We start from the raw sequence: 10014 nt of genomic DNA on the forward strand, positions 1-10014 counted from the left end.
TCTTGCTTCACTGTTATGATAACCACAGAAGTCTGACAGATCCAGAATAAATCCCAGTGAATGCCATAGGGCTTGCTTCCGTGTAAGTGCAGCATGCACAGGAATATGAATTCCCAGACATCTGCTGAAGAGTACTTCCATGTTCTTCTGCAATTATGGAACTATAGCTCAGGAAATACATACAAGATCCTTCCCACCTGCTCAAACTTCTGATTCCACACAATGACGCTTCCATTAACGGCAAACTCTTCTCCTTCAGGAGCCCAGGGGTCCACCTTTCCCACCCTGACTCTATGGAAAGACTGATTGTGGAATGTGATGGTGTTGACAATATCAAAACCTGCTGCCAGTTCCCCTTTTTTATCAAAGAATATTTCTTCACCCGCACTATTGTTGAAGCAAATGTTTCTCAGAAAGTGGTGAAGCTGATTGGAGAAAAAGAATAAGAATACACAGGGGTATACAGTTGAGTAGAAGTTCTTTTGAAATCACTGGAATCTGCAACCTTGACCTTCTGGCAATGAAGAGACTCTGATTATACAAGGAGGGGCATGGCTAGGTCAATGGACACCAGGGGCCCATACATTTTTGACACCTCACCCTGTATATGACAAAATTATTTTCAGTAGTAGTCATGACATGAAATGAATAATAATCAGGGCCAGAAAATAAATACTGTGAACATTTCCTGAAAGACTGCATGCAAGCAAAACCCACAAGAACATTTTTTTGTATGTGATGATTATAAAGTTTACATTGTCATTCTTTCTCAGAGTTATTCTAACCCCCTCCTCCTACACCCAGTCCCCATTTCCACCAGAATTTACAATACATTTAATAACCCCAATAGTAATCGTTCAATCTATTGCTCCTCTAAATTAAGCCCCTTTCCAAATGGAAAGGACTCGGGCTTAGACAAACTAACGTGAAAATATTGTCTCACTTCTCGCTCAGTCCAGTTGCATTGCAAGAGTGGATCCAAGTCCATCCATGGGAATGCAGGGGAGACCATACACAGTAGAGGCTTACAGGAAAATCCTACCTGCCATGGCTGAACAGCCCAAACATCTCCTGTGCCTCCAGTTCCCTTTAACTTATGCCTGGATATTGAAAAGTACATGGAATGTAGAGCATGCGCTACAGCATGAGCAGCATTGTAGATACTGTAGCTCTCACCAGACATTTTCATTTCAAATACAGAACTGGGGAGACTGCTCAGCTTCTCCTCCCCAGTGCAGTTCCCTGAGTTTGGTAGATAGCAGTTGAACGTGGGGAGTGAACACCGAAATGCAATTGACCAAAACTCGTATAAGAAAGAAAATGGAGGCTGATGTGGATTTATTGCTTTAAGGATGTCTTCATATCCAGGCACGTCCTTTGTGTGGGGTGTGAAGGACAAGGTACCATTGAAGGATTTGGGTGTGAATAAAATCGGGTTTAATACAGTTGCAAAATCCCACTGAGATGTCATGATCCAAACCTTCTCTGTTGGGCATTCCTTTTCATTTTCATACAGTGCTAGAACAAATCGCAAACTCTCCATAGATTGTGAATCTCCATGAACAACAATCACGTTGCTCCTGGACATAGATACAATAGATCTTACTCCTTCTAAACGGTCATAAAAGGGTTTGGTCTCTTCCACATACGTCTTTAGTCCTGAAAGAACTTCTGTAAAAGCCACACAAATGTTGTTTTGGAGGAGCCTGGGAATGAGAGTCCTCAGAAATGTTTCTCCAGTGTCATTGTCTGAAACGAGGAGGCCAATCCAGTTCCATTTGAAATGTCTAATCAGTCGAACAATCCCAGTGCACTGAGATCTTGCATTTGGGACCATCTGGTAGAGAGAAGGAAACTGAGTTCTGTCATTCAGTGCAGAGTCAAAGAAGCCATAATTGAGCTAAGGGGAAAGGCAATGAGCTTTTTAGGGCAGACAAACATCTCCCATTATTCCTAAATAAAAAGGTCCTCTCTCACATCCCTTGCAGGTTATATAGTAGATCCTTTTGTACTTTATCCTGTATGGAAAATGTGGAAGTCTCAATTTTGGGTGTAGTGTTTTGGGCAGGATGACCAAGAGGATTAGGATTAGTCATTCAGCCTACAATACTTTCCGCACTTTCCTGGGAGCAAGTGTCATTGACTATCATGGGACTTACTTCTGAGTAGACAGGTATAGGCTTGGGCTCTCAGGACCCAATCCTGTCCAACTTTCCAGTTTTGATTCAGGTGTCATTGGATTATGCACTACATCCTGCAATGTGGGGCTTTCATGGAGGCCTCCTCAAGGGAAGGTATTGGAGAAAATATTTTGCCCACATAGATTTGCTGCTAATTCAGTACAATTTATTCCCACCTTAAAGTGGTTTTTAAAAAACTTAATCAGGTTTTGACATTCTCACACAACACTTGATTAACATTTGACTCCAAGCTATGTGCTAAATGGGCAGAGCAGAGTCTTCTGTCTTCACTTGTTGTAGCCCAGATTGTCTGCTCTCTTAGCAATCCTAGTGGCTGTACCTCTCTCCTGATTATGAAACACACATACCTGTGGGATCCTGTAGATATTTAAGATGTGAGGCATCAGCTTCAAATTTTGAGGAATGAGCCCCCCAATGATGACAATGAGCTCCTTTTCCTTGCTACAGACGTAATTAAGGGGATGCCCTTGATCTGTGAAAAGGAGATGCATAGTTCCAGAACAGGACCCCCTGGCATTGTAAGCGTTTTCAATCAATAAAAAATTCATTGTCTTGTTTGTATAGAGGTTGACATCTTTCTCGATTTCGAACCTGGCAAACATCATGGCAAAGAGATGCTGGAAGTTCTTCGGAATTAGGCTGAAATGAGACAATCATGTAGTCTTAGGCTCTGGTTCATATTCAATATGGTGAATGGGAACGCTTCATGCTCTTTGCATAGCCCTTACTCGTGCTTAAAATCAGGTTGATGGGTCCACATGCAGCTCTGCTTTTCTGAACTTTCTAGGTCTCACTATGCCCAGTTACAGGCAAAGAATTCCTGGTAACATCTTTTGATGGCCCAACAAGAAAAAGAGATGGAAAATAATATAACCCTATCACACTAGTTCCTTCTGAACAGAAGTCCGAAGGGATCTGGTCACCTGGCCCGCTGGATGTCTCCACTCATCTTCCCATAGTCTATGGGTGGTTGAACAGGATGACATTTTCTTCTCTTGGAACAAGCCAATGAGGAAAGTGGAGCCTCAGTTCCCCAACTCCTGAGAAGGGAAGGCTGGCTTCAGAGGTAACGTGTTTTGTTTCTATCATGGAACGGCTTTTTGCTCATGCCTTGATGACCTTCAAGGGTAGAAAGTGACAAACAGATCCCCTTATAGTGCAGGGATTGTTTCATTAAAAACCAGTTTTGTTTTATTTTGGAGATGCTCTAAGAGGATTTCCTGCTTACAGGCAGGGGTTTGGACTAGATGACCCTTTAGGTCCTTTCCAGCTCTAAGATTGTATTATTCTTTACTTTGCCACCATATGCATGCCTCCTCATTGTGTTCAATGGGGCTTACTTCCAGGTCAATGTGAATAGCCATGCAGCCCTAAGGCCTAATCCTATGGCACCTTCTGTTGATGGAGCAAGTGTTCCACCACTGGAATCCCTCTCCACTACAGAAGCAGTGACAGTGCATGCAATGGAGCCACCATCATGAATGGTTGGTGACCGTGTGTGTGCATCACCTGAAACCTCAAGCTGCCCCCAGAGAATGCAGTGTGCACCTCCACCTTTTAGAGTGGCAGGGGATGGAATTGGACTGTGCGTCTCTCTAATCAAGTATCCATTTTGCCTCTTTTGATCTATTTTCCTCTACATTTTAAACTCTTCCGGCTTTTAAGAAACCAGCTTTGCTGCTGACATAGATCTGAGTAGATCCAAGCGACTGCATTCGACCCAGTCTGGGGGCTTAGCATACTGGCATCCCCACTGTCACTGAGGCTCACTCGCGACATGCCTCCCAGCCTGACCCTTCCTCGGAGCACCACCTCTGCTGACCCACCTGCTCTGGAATGGGATCTGCACTCCTTCCGCGTTCAGGGGCTCCAGTCATTTGTGCTGGGGGCCTGTGCACCGCTGCAGCCCAAGCCTTGGGCTGAAGGATTGGGCTGAAGTGCAGTCAGCTCAAGGCCCGGATCACACTGGGCCAGTAGTCTTGGCAAACTAGCCCCATGATTCCTGCAACTCTTCAAACTGCTATAGCAGATGCAGATAAGGCTGGCAAGCCTGGCCAGTGACTCACTAAGCCTCTCTAGCTTCTTCTCACATTTGCAGCCAAGTTGATGACACCATTAGCACCTCCATCATGTTCTCCTTGACATGTCTGAGTCGAGGACTCTTGTCTAGGTTGGAATCTTTTAAGAGGGAGGCCTGAGATCAGCCCCAAGCATTCAAGGCATGATATGAACATGTGGTCAGTGTTTATGGGATTGCAGCCCTAGCAACTGCTTATGATGATGCCGAGTTGTATGAGTGAGTAGTGAATACACTGCAGCGATTTTCAACCCGTGTGAGTGGCACATTGGTGTGCCACGCACGGTCTGCATGTGTGCCCTGGACATTTGGGGAGGGTCATTTATTAGGCCCCTGGGTGATGTGGGCACTCTAACTGGCAGCTGGGTGTGCCTTGTCCAAGAACCCATGGCGAGTCTTTACTATTTTACACCCCTGACAGTGTGCCATGAGCTGAAAAAGATTGAAAATATTTGATACACTGTATTGCTTTGTATTTTGACTGCACATTTTTGCTGTTGCATTATTATCCCCACAATAAAAGTGATCTATTGTTACACTGTCACCATTGTGCCCCAGAGCTCTTGTGTGTCATTCCACTAAGTTGTGCTATTGACCACCACACTCGAACCTGCATGCCTATTAGCTTTCCTCCATGTGTGTTCCTGTTCCACATGTCTTTAAAAGCACACCCACTAGCAAAACCACTTTAGAGCACCGGCTGCAGCTCACATAACCAAATGCTATGTTCCTTCCTGCAAAAAAAAAAACTTCTTCGCACAAGGATAATGAGCATGGCTCATTGAAAGAGGTCTAGCCTAGTGTTAATAACAACAATAACAATAATAGCAATAACAATATTTAGTGTCCATCTTGACATTCCAGTTCTCTAGTTGCTTGGGTCTTTTTGCACATGTGAACTTGAACTTCATGCCACCACTTCTGCCCCTATTTCCACCAGTCCCAAAGTATGTAATCCTGAGTAATTTTTCTATATTTACAACACCGAATTTTAATCCAAACCACAACACAACTTACCTTCCTTTCAGGGAAAACACATCTGGAGTTTGTTTAAAAGAGAGATCTTTCTGGTGAACAATTGCGAGAGAGGCAAAGACAGCAATAGTTATGTCTGGAGACTGATAGCTTCTCTTCTGCCAACGCCCCCTGGAGTGGCAGTGGTTGATGACACCGTAAGGCAGCTGCAGCAGTAGCAGCAGCACTGTTGACCATCTGAACAGCAGCATGTCTGAACCTCAGCCCCACAGCATTCTACCAATTTCCAGTGACTTCCACACAGGAGGCACTATGAACACAATCATCAGTCACGAGGAGAAATGACCGTAGAGGGGCTGAGCGAATCCCCACTGCCAAGTTTCTCACATGAGGTCTTCATACTCAAGCGACAGACACATGGCTGTATGCAGTGAATACCCGACATCTGCCTCGTGCAGCTGGCTTTTCAAAAGCTTAAATGAACATTTTATCCTCAGCTCCCGAAGTACAGTCCACTGTATTTGTTATGAATGTTGCAAGTAGCTTCAGATTATCCCTGGGAGTTCTCTAATGGAAGGCAATGATTTAGATAATTACCAGGAAGATGATTGCATTGAGAAAGCTTTTCAAATGTCTGCAAGGCATTTGGTGCTGCAGCACTCTGTAAATGCACAGGTGCTCAGGGGCTACCCGAGACACTATACATGCAGAGACTCCTTTTAGGAGGGTAAAGGGTTCCAGAAACCAAAATGTTTGTGAACTGCTGCTCTCACATCACCCTGTGCATGACTACTCAGAAATAAGTCCCACTGAATTCAATGGAACATATTGACATCCTATAAACACTTCCCTGGGAGCACATCACATTGAGCTTAATGGTACTTTTGCATATACATGCATGGGATTGTGCTGTTGTTTCAATAATTATTAGTATGTCCACTTGCAGCTAAGGCAGAGAGGGAATGTCTTACGTAAATGGAGAATCTCACCAGGCAAATCCAGATTCTTAGCTCATTCAGTTCACCAGGATGCTACAATAAAGCTCTTATGATATGTCAGAACCAGCACTGTATCACGTTGACTATTTCTCCCATCTTGGCCATCAGCCTGTTTCTTCAAGGCATAATGATCTCTGAGGCCTCCTCCGCCAGATCCTATCCTCTGTGTCCGACCTAATAGCTTGGCATGAAGGTTCTCACATCGGTGCCAGCAAAATAGCTGTTGCAAACATGAGAAGCCCCATCGCGGGGCCGGAGACATTCCTCAGGGAAAGGGGACAAATGTTCCTGGACGCCACAGTTCCTCTGAGTGCTGGGAAAGAAAAGATTGGGCTGGAAGACCTTTGAGCAGCTCCTTTCCACAAATTTCTGGAACACCGATTGGATGGAGCATCACCTTCTTCACTTACCCAGCTGGCTGGAAATCCTCCCTTCAGAGCACTGAGCACAATCATAGCAACAGATCTGCTCCCCCTGGCGTACCACCTTTGTCTGTCCAGGATGGCAGCTCTCAGTACATGTCGATCGGGGCAGCATCTTCAAAAAAACCCAAAGGAGAAAGGGTTAGCATGGAAATCAACTGTTTTCTCATTGCTGTGATATTTGGTTTGGTTTGTTCTGCACAAGAATACAGTTATGACACACATCTCATGAGCTCCTCTAACCTCTTATAGGTATTGATTTACTTCTATACAGGCATGTGCCGCTTAACAACGGTTCACTTCATGACTGATCGCATATATGACGGTGGTCAAAGTACAATGAAGGTGCTCTTAAGGAGGCAATCGCATCTCCCGTAGCCTGCAGCAGAGTGTCTGTCTACACAACAGAGAGGCTCTTAATGCAAAGAAGAGGCCATCTGTCTCCAGTAGCCTGTGCAGCTAGCTACTGTCTGGCAGGGGGTGTCTGTTTACACAACAAAGGCAATAGATTGGACTGAATGTTCGCTTAATGACCTAATCGCATAACAGGGATCAGGGAACGTGTCCCTGTCATTAAGTGGCGCACACCTGTATTTATATAAGGCCCTTCTCATCAGATATTACTCAAGATGGTTTACATAGGTGGGCTGTCCTAGTTAGTTCCAATGAGGGTCTTTACAATATTGTTCTACATATAGAATCCTTCAGTCCCCAGATGTTTTCCTTTAGTTCCTTTACATATAACCTCTTCTCATCACCGTAATCAATTCAGCCTGAAAATTCATGGGAAGAGATGGACAAACAAGGGGACAAAAGAGCATGGATAACATATGCCTGCACATATGAGAGTTTGGCGTATATTATCCATGTTATTCATCCTAGTCTACAAGCATAAACATTATAACAAGTCAGCCACATTTAGGTGTTACTCTTGCATCACTATAACCACAGAGGGCTGGCAGATCCAGAGTAAATCCCAGTGAATACCATAGGGCTTGCTTCAGAGTAAGTGCATCATGTACAGGAATATGCATTCCCAGGAATCTACTGAAGAGTACTTCTGAGTTCTTCTACAACTATGCAACTGTAGCTCAGAAAATGCATTCAGATCCTTCCCACCTGATCGAACTTCTGTTTCCACACAATGACGCTTCCATTAATGGCAAACTCTCCTCCTTCAGGAGCCCAGGGGTCCATCTTTCCTACCCTGAATCTACGGAAAGAGTGAATGAGGAACGTGACTGTGTTGAAGATATCAAAACCTGTTGCCAATTCCCCATTTTCAAAGAATATTTCTTCGCCTGCGTTATTGTTGAAGCGAACGTTTCTCAGAAAGTGGTGAAGCTGATTAGAGGACAAGAAAAACAAAACACTGGAGTCAATTGTGGAGCAGGAGTTCTTTTGATATCACTGGAACCTGCCACCTTGACCTTCAGGCAATGCAGAGACTCTGATTATACTTGCAGATGCATTGCTAGGTCATTGGACACCCAGGGCCCATACATTTTTGACACGGCCCCCTGTATATGACAAAATTATTTTCAGTAGGAGTCATGACATGAAATGAATAATCATCAAGGCCAGAAAATAAAGGCATTGAACATTCCCCCCCCCCCCCAAGCAGCAGGGGGTAAAAGTCTCTACAGCTAGTACTCTGTAATATCCTGCCCCTGCACCTGGAGGTTCACTGTAGCCAGAATGGTTAATAACCATGGATAGACCTGCAGTCCACCATTAATGTTTGGAACCCACTTTTAAAGTCATCTAAGGCAGTCACCAACAGCACACAAAGTCCCCAATGCCCCACATTAACTTACAACCACTCCTAGTCAACAAGCTGCAGGAATTCCGTGTGACCTGAAAGAACTTGCATGCAAGCAAAACCCACGAGAACATTTTTTATCTGTAATTATTATAAACTTGACATAGTAAAACTTTCTCAGAGTTATTCTCACCCCCTCCTCCTATTCCCATTTCCACCAGAACTCACAATTCATTTAATAACCCCCAATAGTAATCCTTCAGTCTATTGCTTCACTACTCATCTTCCGTCCTTCCAAGATAAGAAACTTTCCATCCCCAATGTTATCCCCTCCCCCACATGTCCCCTTCTTTGTGATCCTGTCCCCACCAGCTTCTGGGGTCCACTTTAAGAGTGAATAACTTAAAAGTGACAAACTAACCTCAACTCAGCCAATGACTAACAGCACCCAAACGTCCCACTAGTGACATGACTACGGTTAGTGTCACCCCCATTAACTTTATTTATTTATTTATTTTACTATGCAACTTTCCAGGTCACCCAACAATTTACTAACCAACAAAGAACAAGTGGCAAACTTGACACACACAAAAGAATAGGAGTGCTAGTGTGAGTTCTGATCCATGGAAATTAGAGCTGACTCGGACTAACACTTATGGGTTCCATGCTGTTTTATCACACCTCATTTGCTCTTGGAACAATTAGGGCACAATCCTAACCAACCTTCCAGCACTGACCTAGCTGCAATGCAGCCCCAAGGTAAGGTAACAAACATGCCCATATGCTGAAGAGGCCCCTTTGACTTCCTCCCCACTGCAGGATGCCATGCACACCACATTGGCACAGCTAAGTCAGTGCTGGAAAGTTGGTTAGGATTGCACCCCAAGTCTCATTGGTTGGTTTTGATTTTAAGAAATCCACTTTTTGTTACATAAGGCAGTTGCGTTTTCCTTTTCTGGTTATTTGGCTAGAATGTTTGACAGAAAACAGATAACACGGTTTGTTTCATTACATTTTGCATTAAGTTACCCATCGAAGGATATATATCATGACGGCATGATTCAAAAATACAAAAGTATCCACAGTTTAGGCCACTCATAGTATCACCGTCATTGAGTGTGTCACATGGTACTGCCTGCCTCCCACGAGCTAAACCACTGTAGACATACTAACATTGTGACATTCAGTTCAGAGGCAATCAACATAGTGGCAGAACTGAGGGACAGCCTGTCTCAACCGGGTTCCTCACTGTTAAGAATGAGCTTAAAAACGGTTAATACATGGTTGACGCTGCAGGCAATTAACAACCCAATCCTATCCACACTTTCCTGGAAGTAAGCCCCATTGACTCTAATGGGACTTACTGCTGAGTAGACATGCAGAGGATTGGGCTGCCAGTCCCTTTTCAAATGGAAAGGACTTGGGCTTAGACAAACTAAACTGAAAATGCTGTCTCGCTTCTTGCTCAGCCCAGCTGCATTGCAACAGTGGATCCAAGTCCATCCGTGACCGTACCCAGTAGAGGCTTACAGGAAAATCCTACCTGCCTTGGCTGAACAGCCCAAACATCCCCGGTGCC

The sequence above is a fragment of the Tiliqua scincoides genome, chromosome 5 (genome assembly GCF_035046505.1).
Source record: "Tiliqua scincoides isolate rTilSci1 chromosome 5, rTilSci1.hap2, whole genome shotgun sequence".
In the NCBI taxonomy this organism is placed as follows: Eukaryota; Metazoa; Chordata; class Lepidosauria; order Squamata; family Scincidae; genus Tiliqua; species Tiliqua scincoides.